This window comes from Mus caroli, unplaced genomic scaffold (assembly GCF_978045245.1).
Source record: "Mus caroli unplaced genomic scaffold, Mus_caroli_1 scaffold_18, whole genome shotgun sequence".
Lineage (NCBI taxonomy): Eukaryota > Metazoa > Chordata > Mammalia > Rodentia > Muridae > Mus > Mus caroli.
This window is the reverse complement of record NW_028227273.1, coordinates 76,103,153-76,117,226: the sequence shown is the minus strand read 5'-3', so window position 1 is coordinate 76,117,226 and position 14,074 is coordinate 76,103,153. Positions and strand designations below refer to the sequence as shown.

Here is a 14,074-nt window from a genome sequence, read left to right as displayed (position 1 = left end):
AGTCTTTCTGTGGTTTAGGTATCAGGGTAATTGTAGCCTAACACAATGAGTTGTGTTGGTATTAATATTTCACTAAAAGTCTGGTGTAATACTGCACTAAAACTATCTGGTCTTGGGCTTCCTTATTTATTTATTTATTTATTTATTTATTTATTTATTTATTGTTGGGCAGAAAGATGACAGGAAAATTGATATGTCCCTGGGATGGCATGTTGCTCAGGGAAGCTTGGCTTGGCCCAGAAGGCTCAGATAGGATAGATGAGTAATACATCTATTTCCTATGTACATACACTCATTTTACCAGTTTTGTTTTCTTTCTTTCTTTCTTTCTTTCTTTCTTTCTTTCTTTCTTTCTTTCTTTCTTTCTCTTTCTTTCTTTCTTTCGTTCTTTCTTTCTTTCTTTCTTTCTTTCTTTCTTTCTTTCTTTCTTTCTTTTTTTTTTTGTAAACAAGGACTTAAGTATAGATAAGAGGTCTAGTTGTACAAGGAGGGCCCTGGGGACTTCCATAATTTAACACTTTCAAAAGCACAGATCACTGCATGAGGTGGGGTGTTGGCTGGAGGGGATGTCCCCTGCCCTGCCCTCTCACACAGGGGTACTGTGGAGCTGGGCTGTTGTGGGCTAAATCTCTCTCAGATGTGAACAGTCACAAGCTGGAACAGGGATGTGGTTAACACTGATGCTTCAGAGAACTGGTCATTGAACTTGGTGGTGGGTGGAGGACTGGACCAGGGCCACACAGGCCACTGCATCCCCATGGCTGGGCCAATCTAGTGACCCCCTACTATTTGTGCAGTGTGGGGCTTGTAGTAGTTCTTCCATCATGATTACTCTTGTTAATACAGTGATCCTTGAGGTCAGCAGGGATGGTTATGGCTAGGAGGCCAGGGACATGGGGCATAGATGTTTCACACCACAGTGCCATTAGGGTAGCTGCCTGGTTGGGGGGAAATGCCCTCTACCATTGCCTTGCTGGGTGACCTGGGGAAACTTGCTTCCCCTGCCTGGGCCTCGTTCTCTTTGTCTGTGAATGCCTTGCTTGGCAGAGCCCAGGTGCAGATGAGGCCCTCTTGGCAGGTAGTGATGGTACACTCCTATAGGCCAGGCATTCCTGAAAGATCTTCTTACACAAGAGAGTCTCCAATAGGGAACTTCATAGATTTGAGGGCACAGTGTTGTGCCCAGCAATTGGCTGGATCCAATTGGCTGCGGGGGTGGGGGATGAGTGGGGGTGAAGATCAGCTTATCATTGCTGCTATTGCCCCCACTGCTCCTGTGGTAGATGCTCCCTAAGCTGTGGTAGTGCTTGTGTTCCTTCTCAACCCCCCTGCAGTGTCACTATGGCAAAGCGCCAATGCCAGGCTCCATCACTACACTAGATCCACCAGGCTTGCCACACAAGATGGGTGTGGGAAGCTGTTGGAACATTACAGGGAGCAGGACAGTGGGCCTGCACCTGTCTCTTCAGCCTCAGAACTACCAGAAGCTGGTGGGCCTGGAAGGGTGTGGGTACAGGCCAGAGATGGATGAGGGGAGAGCACACCTTCTGTGAAGTCCCACAGGCAGAACTGTGTGTTCTTCCCAGCTGAGCCAAAAGCAGTATATGATGGAGCCAGCCTTGGGCAGTGGGGACACGGGGGCTCCTGTGTCTGAGCTGGTGACCTAAGGTCCCTCCTCTTCACCACTGGGATCTCCATCACCACTGGCTGATGTTGCTTCCTCTGTGTGAGTGGTGTAGGGATCAAAGGCTACACCCTTGACCCAGGACTTGTGGCCATGATCTCTAGCAGCCACAAGACCCTCCATGAAGGGCCATACAGTGACCAAATCATCTAACCCCTCCTGTCACGATGTAGCAGCCATCATGGCTCCAGCACAGGTATAGCAGACCCCCAAAGTAGCTCTCCATGAGCCCTCACAGCATGCTGTCAAAGTAGAAGACATGCAGGCTGTGATCCTGGCTGAAGCAGGCTAGGTGTTGGCCATCAGGTGAGAATGCAAACTTGTTGAGTGGCCCCTCACCCACTTGGCTAGTGGATTCTGGATTACTTTGCTTTTGGCTTCATGGACAGCAAACCTCTCACCCTGTTTCAGCAGACTCTTCTGGGTTTGGGTGGAGGCACACAGGTAGGTGATGTAGCGGTACAGGTGGCCACTGGCGTTAGAAGCATGGAAGACTCTCTGACTCAGGCAGCTCCTTCAAATATGTCACCTGGTCTTGTCAATCAGCAACTCTTCATTGAATAGCTTGCTGGTGTCTTTCTTGATGAGGTTCAAATACTGCACCTGGCCTATGAAGAAGGCCACCAGCAGGGAAATGTTTTCTGTGGCAACTGTGAACTCCTTGAGGTCGTGGCAGGTGGGCTGGGTCCCCCTGTAGATCTGCTTGTTGATCGGCTTGTTGAGATCAATGGACCTTTGGCTCCTGCAGTAATAGCAGCTGTGGAGAAGTAAAGCTCATCGCTCAGGTTGAAGCAGAGATGCTCTCCTCCCGCACCTAGTCCCAAGGGCATAGAGGAAGGCTCCAAGTGACATCTTTGTTGCCTAGGTGCAAGAGGTGGACAGCAGGCAGCAGGGGCTGGGCTTGGGGTTGGCGGGCACTGAGAAGCGGTGTGCAGGGAGGGAAAAGACCAAGGTGGGGTGGAGTGGACAACATGGCACCAGGCCCGGAAGCTGCAGCAGGATGGCTGGGGTCTGAGCAGATGTTTGGCCAGACCTGCAGGTCACATCACCGGAAAGCAGCTTTATATCTGCTCAGTCGCCCATAGTGGCCCTGGGACTAGGGCTGCCTTCCACGATGCCCACAGCCATCTTGGCCACGCACCCCACCCCCACCCCCCTCTTGTCTGTTGATCTTTACTAGCAGAGTTGAGGATGTCTTTTTGTTTTATCTGTTTTTCATTTGTTTGTTTTTAACATTGCCAATGTGGAAGATGTTCTGGTTAACAATACTACTCCACAGTGTTTGTAAACTATCTCCTGCTTTTCTCCTACATTGTCCCATACATACCATGTGAAAAGCAGCTATAGTTTAGATTAAAGTTACAAAAAAAACCCCTCTTGTTTCCTAAATTCTCTTTTTAATTGTCATTATTCTGGGAACTCTTCCATGTGTGGGACAGAGTTTTCACTTCACTGCAAATTGAGTCACTATTGTGAAAGTTTTACACTTTGAAGTTGGAATAAGGGAAAACATTGTCTGATAGCTGTAATGTGAGTGGAAGCTTGGTAGTTGTGATCTGGTGATCCCACTCAAAGGGTAGGAGCCAGCTGCTAATCAGACATGAGCTGGAGTGGTGGATCCTTCCAAGGGCCTGTCTGGAAGATGGCTAAATAGGCTATGGAAGACAGAATAAACTGCTATTGAAATACATATCTCTGCCGATGTGTAAAATGTCTGACACTAGACTGGAAGCCTTGGACAGGAACCAGTCTGTGGTGTTGCCTTAACACACACTTAACCCTGAGTGAGTTACTCATGTCTTTCAAGAATAACTGGCCAATCTGAACCTCCAGGCAACCCTGCTAATCAGAATTGGAGGAGGTTTTTTTCTGGTCGCCATGTTCTAGGTTCTTGTAGCCTAGCAGGCATTATTGCTTCAGTGTGTTCTGTAGTGTATGCTACTGCTGGGTTGTGTCAGAGGATCTCAGGCATGCCTCAATGTTGCAAAATGGTGAGCACATGTTTAATGTCTCAATAAAGAGGAGGAGGGAGCTGAAACGGAGGGTCATTTCAAGGACTTGGTGTCAACTAACATCTAGGTGCAGCCAACTGTGAAGGCCCTGTGGTACTGGCCATTCTCAGGAGGTAGTTTTGGCATCTGAACAGCTTAACTGTGGGTATTCATCTGCACATTTCTAAAATAAACTTGTGTACAGAAACATGCCTGGCAGGATGGGAAATCCAAAAGGACAGATTTCTTGGCTGTCTTCAACAAGTTATGCCTTTAGAATTTAGGTGTGAAATGCATTTGAAGTTAAATTTTTTTGGAGGTTTTAAGTGGCATCTCTATGTGGGTAGCCACATATGATTTTAAGCTGTGACCTGAGTGAGGTAACCCAGTCACAAAAGAACACACATAGTATGTACTCACTAATAAGTGGATATTAGCCCAAAAGCTAGGGATACCCAAGATACAATTCACAAGACCACATAAAGCTGAACAAGAAGGAACACTGAAGTGTGTATGGTTCTGTCCTTCTTAGAAAGGGGAGCAAAACACTCACAGGAGGAAATATGGAGACAAAGTGTGGAGCAGAGACTGAAGGAAAAGCTATCCTGAGAGGTTCTGCAAGAGCCTGAAAAATACAGAGGCAGATGCTTACATCCAACTATTGAGCTGAACATAGGGACCCTAAGAGAGGAGATAAAGTAAGGGCTGAAGGAGCTGAAGGGGTCTGCAACCCCAAAAGAAGAACAACAATATAAACTAATCAGAAACCCCAGAGCTCCCAGGGACTAAACCACTAACCAAAGAGTACATATGGAAGGACCCATGGCTCCAGTTGCATATGTAGCAGAAGATGACCTTGTTGGGCATCAGTTGGAGGAGAAGCCTTTTGTCCTGTGAGGGTTCCATGCCACAGTGTAGGGGAATGCCATGGTAGGGAGGCTGGATTGGGTGTGTGGGTGGGTGGGTGGGGCACACCATCATAGCAGCAGGGGGAGGTGGGAGTGGGATAGAGGGTTTTGGGGGAGTGGGAGAAACCAGGAAAGGGGGGTAACATTTGAAATGTTAATAAAATATTCAATACAAAGTGACTAAGAGTAGGAGAAACCAGGCAAAAGGGTAACATTTGAAATGTTAATAAAATATTCAATAAAAAGTGACTAAGAGTAGGAGAAACCAGGAAAGGGGGTAACATTTGAAATGTTAATAAATAAAATATTCAATACCAAGAGACTAAAATTGATGAGTAAAGGTTTTACCAGTTTTTAGGAGATAGTAAATCACACCAAGTAGACTTTTTATGGTTGAAGATTGTCACTATAACATTCACAAATAAGCAGTATTTCAACCAGGCCTATAGCAATTAGAATTCTAGGATACTCAAGTTTGTTCTCCAGGATATTTCAGAAATAGGGCTCCAAACTACAAAAGGAGACAACCCTTATTTACAGCCAACCACTCTGCCCATCCCTACATCAGAGACTAGGTTTGTTTAGCTGCTGAACAGGTCTTTTGAAGGTTCCAATTGAAAGACTCTGAGAGGAGCCCCTCGCTCAGGCCTCAGGACAAAAGCAGACACCCAAGAACTCATGATAGACTGAGCTTGTTGCAAACCACATGAGGCTTTATTCGGGGAAAGCCAGAGCTCTGGGGACGACTCATAGCCCACGCAGGGGTAGAGGAGTCGACCTCAAGAAAAAAGAGGTCCCAGTTTTTATAGGCCCTCAGGGGAGAAAGGAGAACGGGGGGAGTAGGGGATTTCCAGATCTAGACAAGGTCTATTCTCAAGAAATGTGTATGGGAGGGGTACAAGGAAAGAGTCTGGTGCAGGTGTAGCAACTCAGGATTGGCCGGGCTGTGGTTGCTGGGGAGATTTTCTGACTCTTTCTCAGCAACCAATGTCACAAACACCTGGCAATGGGCTTCATCAGTGGGCACACACATGGGTCAAAGAACGGTAGAAACATTGGCAGACACACAGGTTCAAGGAGTGGCCACAGCATTGTGCACCTCTATTTTTCTGAATCAGTGAAGCTAGTTCTGCTAACACTGACATCTACCTTGCCAATTTCAGGGCTTCTGTGTCCTTTTACATTCTGTCAGGATCTTTCATTCCCCACTTCTTCTAATTACTAGTTTTAATCTTAGAACTAAACTGCAATCTCTTCTTTAAGGTTCTGCAGAGACTGGGATTTTTGTCTTAGTACTAACAGCTGGACTGCTGACTGTGAGCATCCACGTCTGTGTTTGCTAGGCCCCGGCCTAGTCTCACAAGAGACAGCTATATCAGGGTCCTTTGAGCAAACACTTGCTAGTGTATGCATTGGTGTCATCGTTTGGAGGCTAATTATGGGATGGATCCCTGGATATGGCAGTCTCTAGATTGTCCATTCTTTTGTCTCAGCTCCAAACTTTGTCTCTGTAACTCCTTCCATGGGCTTGTGGTACTTTATAGTTCACTCCTATATACTATCATATCATCAGCCTATTCGTATATGTTGAAATCTTCTATTTTGTGAAGTAGTAAAATACCTATACCATCTTACCTTTTAGGTTCATTTGATTGGAATATTTTTTCCCATCTCTTTACCCTCACTTATAACCCAGAGATGCTTCAGCAATCCTGACCCCTGCCCCTCTCTGGGAAGTTATTGGTATTACAAATGTGTACTGTACTGTGCAGTGTGAGTCAGGCTAACCTGAACCCATTGTCATAGGAATATAGCCTCATGCCTAGCTAGAAAACTCTTTTTAGTTTTGGGGGGCTTGCCTGTAAATACTGCCCCTGCATTTCATTTTCCTTTCTCTCTACTTTTCTGCAACTGTTTGCTGACCAGCTGAATCTCTAAAGTTCTATTCAAGGCGCCATGAGCTCCTGCCTGAGAACTTACCCAGAGTCCTTGTTTGTAAGATTTTATTCTAAGGGAGTTCTTGTCACTCATTGGTATGTCAAATGCCCTTGTAGTAACAAATGTAGTTCCTAATTTTTTTTTTTCGAGACAGGGTGTCAGAGACCATCCCGTGAGAAAGCAAGCCCTTCACAATCTCCCTGACAGGCCAAATGGCCTCGTGCTAGGATCTGGTTATAACTTCCTCCTCCCTATTCCCTTCCTGGCACCTGAGGCTGTAAAAGCTGAATTATAGTCCCCTCTTCCCTATTTCTTCCTGACTCCTATGCAATCCAAGGACATGAGTTATGCCTGAGCCCGGCCTGACACCCCAAGGCTGTCAAGGAGGATCTAAGTTCCAGAGATAAGATGCAGAGTGCCCACACCCTGGAGCCTGACTTCGGCCCTCATGTAAGCAGATACCCACTTCTTTGTTCTTTGTAAAATTCCCCCTCGACCCTTCCCTATTCCCTGTGATGTATGCTTTAAAACAAGGCACCTTAGCCTAATAAATGGAGACCTTGATAGGCACCCTTCTTGGTCTCTGCTTTTCTTCCCCTTTCTCCCATATCCTTACAGGTTTGTAGTCCTCCTTGCATCCACGAATAACTGAATCCCACGGGACGGGATAAGTGGTGCCCAACGTGAGGGCAAGGTCCGAATCATAATTCCTTCCAGTGGAGGTTCCAGAGAAGTTCGTCATGACCCCAAGAATTTAGAAGTAGTGAAGGACCCCTTCTGCCACTCACAGGAGTGAGAAGTCCTTGGTGAACTGATTCATCTCCACTCCAGGATATAGGAAACAAGCTATCCAAAGAAGCAGCCTTTATAAGTGACTTAAAGATGGCTCTCAGGGAAAGAGCAGTTTGAGTTAAAAAGAAAGATTTGATAGACTTTTTTATTTTCATAGACCAGGTATGTCCGTGGTTTATTATAGATGGAGCAGAAATACATTGTAAGAAATGGAGAAGAGTAGGTAGAGAATTAAATGACATTTTGGCAAAGCAGGGCCCCAAGGCGTTCCCTGCAAATGTATTTACTTATTGGAGTTTAATCCATGATTTGGTAGAAAATGCAGTTGACGATCCAGAGAAACAGCAGCTTTTGTCAGTGGCAGAATATTGCCCCTGTCCCTTGTCTCAGGAAGCTGTAGAGGGCTCCATCACTACTACAAAGCCTCCAAAAACTGCAGAGGGTCCTAAAATGCCACAGGCTACTCTTTATCCGCATGTCTCCTTAGGCACTTTGCCTGTGCAGCCTGCCCTTACCAAACCACCACTGATCAATCCAGTCTTTAAAAAACTCTTTGGCTGAGGGCCCTTTAATTTCTGGGGACTCAGACACTTTAGAGGAAAAGGTAGTCCAGCCCTATATGTGGCCCTGCTATGTGCTTCAGCCCCTCCTTGCAGTACCCCTCCCTATTTGCCACCCATCTGCGCACCTGGGCCATGGCCTCAGGCTCTACAGGTTCCCACACTCATTGATGCTAAAGATAAGCTCCCCTCTCAGGTAGCAGAATTACAAGAAGTGTTAGAGTTACAGCAACAGTATGCTTGCCTGTCCACAGAGCTCGCGTCACTCTAAAATTCTTTAAAAGAGACTATCCTTGCCCCTCCTCCAGCTGCAGTCTCAGGCGGCATAATAAAGAAAGCTCCACGAGTCTTAAAAACCAAAACGTTGGCTTTCCCTGTAATCACTTGCTTCACCAGAACTGCTAGCTGTGCACCTGCCCACTTCTTCAGGGGAGAAGCAGCCTTCAGCCATCCGTGCCAAATCTGCATCTGCAGAAATAGGGCCTTTAGAATTGCCCCAGGCAGATCTCTCCACAAACACTAACAGCGAGGGCGGAGAGGATTATGAGAGTGAAAATGAAGTAGAGCATGAGCTGGAAGAACAATTGACTCTTCCTATCTGACAGACAGAGTTTCGTAAACTACATTTCAGGGACTTAAAAGAGCTTAACTCTGCATCTGCCCCTTATACACTCTCGCTCCTAGAAGCCCTCCCAGGAGGCGGACATATGCTCCCTTAGTGAGTGGATCAGTTTGATTCAGACAGTTTTAACTCATGCACAGTTACTTTCTTGGAAGGCCGATTTTGATCATTGCCAGACCATTGCAGTAGCTAATCAAAGAAACCCTCCAGCGCCATCTACTGTCAGGACCTTTGAAAAGCTTTCTTGTCAAGGAAAATATGTGGCAGAAGCCAGACAAAAACTTTTTCCAGTGGGTCTCTTGGCTCAGACTGGTAACGCAGCATTGGGAGCTTGGCATGCCATTCCTATGAAAGGTTCCATTATTACTCCTTTAACTAAAATTATTTAAGGAGCACAAGAGGACTATACTGAATTCGTAAGTCGTTTGCTTGAGGTTGCAGAGAGGACTTTAGGTCATGAGGATGCAGACAATAAACTTGTAAAACAATTGGCTTTTGATAATGCCAATTCAGCTTGTATGGCAGTCTTGCTCGGTAAGATTAGAGACAAAAATCTTAATGAGATGATTCATCTTTGTCGTGATGTTGATATGTTTACTCACAAGATATCTCAGTCAATCTTGCAATGGATGCAGCTCTTCGGCCTGTTATGGCAATAGGCACAGCTCTTCAGCAAGCTGGCCCCCAGAAAAGTTGTTTTAAGTGTGGCCAGCCTGGACATTTTGCATGACAGTAACCCACTGCACCCTCCCATAACGGTGTTCCAGCACAACTTGCTGACCATTCTTTTCGCCCTACACGGCCCAATTTTCTTTGCTCACGCTTTAAGAAAGTCAAGCATTGAGTAAACACTTGCAGAGCTCAGACAGATTTGTCTGGAAGTCCCTTGCCTCCTGTTCAGGGAAACAAGTATGGGAGACAGCCCCGAGTCCACAAAACCAACTCATTTCTTCCAGCCACGGGTTACAGCTGGCAGACAAATCAGCTACTGGTCTCTCCAGAACCACCACAGGCAGCGCAGGCCTGGATTTGTGTTCCTCCACCAGCGCAATTTTAACACCAGAGGATGGTATTTACATCCTCTCCATGGGGGTCTATGGGCCTCCTCCACCCAATATTTATTTTTTAATATTAGGGCGTGCTTCCGTCACTTTAAAAGGAATTACTGTCCATCCCTCATTAGTAGATAATGACTACACTGGAGAAATTAAAATTTTAGTTAGTGCCTCTCAAGGGCCAATATCTATACACAAAGGGCAACGTTTAGCACAAGCCTTGCCTCTACCTTTCCTATCCAGCAATGGGCAAACGCCATAGCTCTTCCCAGCCAGGGTCATCAGACCTTTATTGGGTACAAGCAATTACCAAAGATGGCCCGACACTCTGCCTTAAGATAAATGGCAAGCGTTTTGAGGGCCTTTTAGACTCAGGTGCAGATTCCACTGTGATTTCACAAAGTGCCTGGCCTCCTGGTTGGCCTTTAAAGACCTCTTTAACTCATTTACAGGGAATTGGACAATCAAAAAATACTCTCCAGAGTTCACAGTTGTTGACTTGGGAAGATGATGAAGGAAACTCTGGTTCTATTCAGCCTTATGTCGTCCCTGGTCTGCCCGTTAATTTATGGGGGAGAGACATTCTTTCTCAAATGAGGATCATTATGTGCAGCCCTCAAAGAAGAATGTTGTTTTTATTCTGACAAGACTGGTTTAGTTCAAGGTAGTATAGGCAAAGTTAGAGCTAGTTTAGAAGAGAGAAAATGCAACAGAGAGAAACAAGAATATTGGTATAAAAATTGGTTTTCTACTTCTCCTTGGGTCACCACCTTACTTCCCAGCCTTTTGGGACTTTTCTTGGGTATTTTGCTGCTTTTGTCTTTTGGCCCCTGGGCCTTTAGAAAATTAAAAACTTTTGTTAAGTCACAGATTGAAGCTGCTTTAAATAAGCCAGTTGCAGTCCACTACCATTAGCTGGATATCCAGGACTCAGACGAAGAAGATCCTCCTCCCACCGAGGCAGAAACAGCAACTCATCTCCAGTTTTCCACCCTTGCTGCTAATTCAGGGTCCCCTTGGTTCCTCAGGCTTTAGAGACAATAGGGACAAGAAAGGGTGACCTCCTGCTCCTACTATAGCTTAAGAGCCACAAATTGTGGTGTTACAATTGGCATACTTCTTGTAGAGGCTTTACTGAATCTGAGGTTGACAATTCTCCTTTAGGAGCTGCACTGAACTCAGAACTGTGCATACTGGTTTGTGATAATACCAATCCGGTAAAGGCCCAGTATGGGTACAAGCTAGGCATTGCAGGGGAAGGTCCAAATAGACCGTTTCTGAGTTCCCTGAGAGACAAACCTGGTTTGGATGGAGATTGGTATCTAGTTTCAGTTGCAAATAAAGAACTTTTCTAAGGCTTTGCCTCCCATCTCCCAAAGATACCAAGAGCCACAAGTGTGGGTCATGACAGCACCCACGGGAGGAATCGGGTCACTGTCCCACCCAGCCATGGTTAACGCCCACTCATTTAAGGATGAGAAAGATTATTTGATCACCTCAATTAAGTGTGGCCTTATTAAATTTAATTTAGAAGGGGGAGATATCAGAGACCATCCCGTGAGAAAGCAAGCCCTTCACAATCTCCCTGACAGGCCAAATGGCCTTGTGTTAGGAACTGGTTATCACTCCCTCCTCCCTATTCCCTTCCTGGCACCTGAGGCTGTAAAAGCTGAATTATAGTCCCCTTTTCCCTATCTCTTCCTGAACTCCCATGCCATCCAAGGTCATGAGTTATTATGCCTGAGCCCGGCTTGACACCCCAAGGCTGTCAAGGAGAATCTATGTTCCGGAGATAAGATGCAGAGTGCCCGCCACCTGGAGCCTGACTTCGTCCCTCATGTCAGCAGATGCCCACTTCTTTGTTCTTTGTAAAATTCCCCCTCGACCCCTCCCTATTCCCTGTGATGTATGCTTTAAAACAAGGCACCTCAGACTAATAAACAGAGACCTTGATAGACACCCTTCTTGGTCTCTGCTTTTCTTCCCCTTCCTCCCATATCCTTACAGTTTTGCGGTCCCCCTTGTACCCACGAATAACTGAATCCTGTGTGATGGGATAACAGGGTTTTCTGTGTTGCCCTGGCTGTCCTGGAACTCACTCTGTAGTCCAGGCTGGCCTCGAACTCAGAAATCTGCCTGCCTCTGCTCCCAAGTCCTGGGATTAAAGGCATGCACCTGGCACCTGGCACTCATAAGTAACCAACACCTGGCACTCCTAAGTAATTGAAACTAGACTATGATATTTATTTTGCAACCTTTAAGGAAAGAGTAACTGAGTAGTTTTCATCTCTTTTCATCCTCTTCTGGACTGTCTCTAGATAGAATCTGCTCTGCCATTAATATTTTCCATGTTATGATTGGGAGAAATACCTTCATTCTTCTATCACCCTCTCAGTCATTGGCTTATCAGCTTTTATTGAAAAAAAATAGAGAAAAATGGTTATCAATCCTTATATAATATTGAGGCAGGAAATACTTAACCTGATACTGTGCCCAGATTTGGTAGCACAGATATCAGTGTGTGAATAATACAACAATAATCTTTGTACTATTTACAATAATATTATGATGAAAATTTTGCTACCTAAAAATTTAATATATGAATGGCCTTGGAAATTTGCCTTGGAGGAGACGGATGTGAACCAGCTGGTGGCTGAACTCAGAACAAAATAAAGGAGACTCATCCCAGACTTGGATGCATGAAGCTGAGGAGATCCTCGGGGTGCCTTGCCCACCGAGTCTCCTGACACCCTCAAGGACCCACACAAGATCCCCCACGGGATCCTAAGACCAATGGTGAGTGGAACTCAGTGTCTGCTCCAATCCAATTGTGCCAGACCTGAGACTGCATTAACTAGGGAAGCAGATAACCCGGCCTGATCAGGGGCACAAGTCCCTTCCGGTCCACTCCAGCCCAGGGGTGCCTTGCATGTGGAGTCTCCGGACACCGGCAAGGACCCACACAGGATCACCCATGGGATCCTAAGACCTCAGGTGAGTGGAACACAACTTCTGCCAGGAGGCAGGTTCGAACACCAGATATCTGGGTACCTTCCCAGCAAGAAGAGAGCTTGCCTGCAGAGAATACTCTGACCACTGAAACTAAGGAGAGAGCTAGGCTCCCAAGTCTGCTGATAGAGGCTAACAGAGTCACCAGAGGAAGAAGCTCAAACCAGAAAAAACTATAACAGTAAGCTTCAGAGATTAACAGATGGCGAAAGGCAAATGTAAGAATCCTATTAACAGAAATCAAGACCACTCACCATTATCAGAACGCAGCACTCCCACCCCACCTATTCCTGGGCACCCCAACACACCCGAAAAGCAAGACTCAGATTTAAAAGCATATCTCATGATGATGGTAGAGGACATCAAGAAGGACTTTAATAACTCACTTAAAGAAATACAGGAGAACACAGCTAAACAGGTAGAAGACCTTAAAGAGGAAACACAAAAATTCCTTAAAGAATTGCAGGGAAACATGACCAAACAGGTGATGGAATTGAATAAAAACATCCAAGACATAAAAAGGGAAGTAGACACAATAAAGAAAACCCAAAGTGAGGCAACGCTGGAGATAGAAACCCTAGGAAAGAGATCTGGAACCATAGAAGTGAGCATCAGCAACAGAATACAAGAGATGGAAGAGAGAATTTCAGGTGCAGAAGATTCCATAGAGAACATCAGCACTACAATCAAAGAAAATACAAAACGCAAAAAGATCCTAACAAAAAACATCCAGTAAATCCAAGACACAATGAGAAGACCACACCTATGGATAATAGGAGTAGATGAGAATGAAGATTTTCAACTTAAAGGGCCAGCAAATATCTTCAACAAAATTATAGAATAAAACATCCCAAACTTAAGAATGACATGCCCATAAACATACAGAAGCCTACAGAACTCCAAATAGACTGGACCAGAAAAGAAATTCCTCCCTACACATAATAATCAGAACAACAAATGCACTAAATAAAGATAGAATATTAAATGAGTAAGGGAGAAGGGTCAAGTAACATATAAAGGCAAACCTATCAGAATTACTCCAGACTTTTCACCAGAGACTATGAAAGCCAGAAGATCCTGGACAGATGTTATACAGACACCAAGAGAACACAAATGCCAGCCCAGGCTACTATACCCGGCCAAACTCTCAATTACCATAGATGGAGAAACCAAAGATTTCCACGACAAAACCAAATTCACACATTATCTTTCCACGAATCCAGCACTTCAAAGGATAATAACAGAAAACAACCAATACAAGGATGAAAATCAAGCCCTACAAAAAGCAAGAAAATAATCCCTCAACAAACCAAAAAGAAGACAGCCACAAGAACAGAACCCCAACTCTAACAACCAAAATGAAAGGAAGCAACAATTACTTTTCCTTAATATCTCTTAATATTGATGGACTCAATTCCTCAATAAAAAGACATAGACTAACAAACTGGCTACACAAACAGGACCCAACATTCTGCTGCTTATGGGAAACCATTCTCAGGGAAAAAGACAGACACT

General features: G+C 45.3%; 1 pseudogene; it reads right to left on the bottom strand.

The window, feature by feature from the left end:
- Positions 1-909: 909 nt before the first annotated feature.
- Positions 910-6,381, bottom strand: LOC147000508 (dystrophia myotonica WD repeat-containing protein pseudogene; annotated as a pseudogene).
- Positions 6,382-14,074: the final 7,693 nt, after the last annotated feature.